Genomic DNA, 954 nt, shown 5'->3' with positions numbered 1-954 from the left:
TTCTGCTGTTCGGAGTTGGGAGTTGGTGGGAACGGGCGGCATGCACCAGGGATGAAGTGTTAACATTGAGAGTAAGTGCTGAACATGCAGAAAGTAACAGGTGAATAGCAACCGAGAACAAATTGATTTGCACGAATGCGAGTCTGACTTGACCAAAAGGTTATCAGTACGCTTTCTTACACACAGACTCGGTAGATGAGAAATAAAGCTAACACACAAAAAAGTGAACTAATGAAGCTGCTTTTTGGATTCTTTTATGTGGGGTGCACGATTCTCAGAAACACTGCAATACAAGGACGATGTGCGAAGTTGGTTGAGCAAACTCATAATCCAAATTCTTCCTGCAAAATTCAAAATAATATTTAGTCCCTAATTCATGGATGGATCAGATATTAAAGCTGACAAATACAGACATGATCTCTGCTAAAACATCGAGAAGTGATCCTGGTGTTATTATCATGATTAGAGTGTTGCAGGAAAAGCAGAGCAGGTCAGACAGCATCCAAGGAGCAGGTAAATCGACTTTTTGGGCAAAAGCCCTTTATCAGTGAAGACGCTGGGAGCCTCGTGGATGAGGAGATAAATGGGATAGTGTGGGGGTAGGTTGAAGGTAGCTGAACTGCAATAAATGTGTCGAGGTGGGGGTAAAGGTAATAAGTCGGAGAGAAGAGTGGAGCAGATAGGTGGGAAGGAAGATTGACAGGTGGTACAGGTCATGAAGGTGGTGCTGAGCTGGGAGGTTGGAACTGGGATAAAGTGGGGGTGTAGGAGAAGTGAAGAAGCTGGTGAAATCCACATTGATGCCATTGGGTTGAAGTGTCCCAAGACGGTAGACGAGGCGTTTTTTCCTTCAGGTGTTGGGTGGTGAGAAGGGGCGATGGAGGATGCCCAGGACATGCATGTCTTTGGCAGAGTAGAAGCGCGAATTGAAAGCTTCAGCCATGGAGCAGTAAG

General features: G+C 45.5%; 1 non-coding gene across 1 annotated transcript; it reads right to left on the bottom strand.

Annotated features, from left to right (window-relative positions):
* Positions 1–258: 258 nt before the first annotated feature.
* On the bottom strand, positions 259–443 carry LOC140487266 (U2 spliceosomal RNA). The gene has a single exon (XR_011962842.1). It is a non-coding gene; the product is annotated as a U2 spliceosomal RNA (small nuclear RNA).
* Positions 444–954: the final 511 nt, after the last annotated feature.

This window comes from Chiloscyllium punctatum, chromosome 16 (assembly GCF_047496795.1).
Source record: "Chiloscyllium punctatum isolate Juve2018m chromosome 16, sChiPun1.3, whole genome shotgun sequence".
Taxonomy (NCBI): domain Eukaryota; kingdom Metazoa; phylum Chordata; class Chondrichthyes; order Orectolobiformes; family Hemiscylliidae; genus Chiloscyllium; species Chiloscyllium punctatum.
Note: the sequence above shows the minus strand (reverse complement) of the source record. Positions and strands in the feature narration are given on the sequence as shown.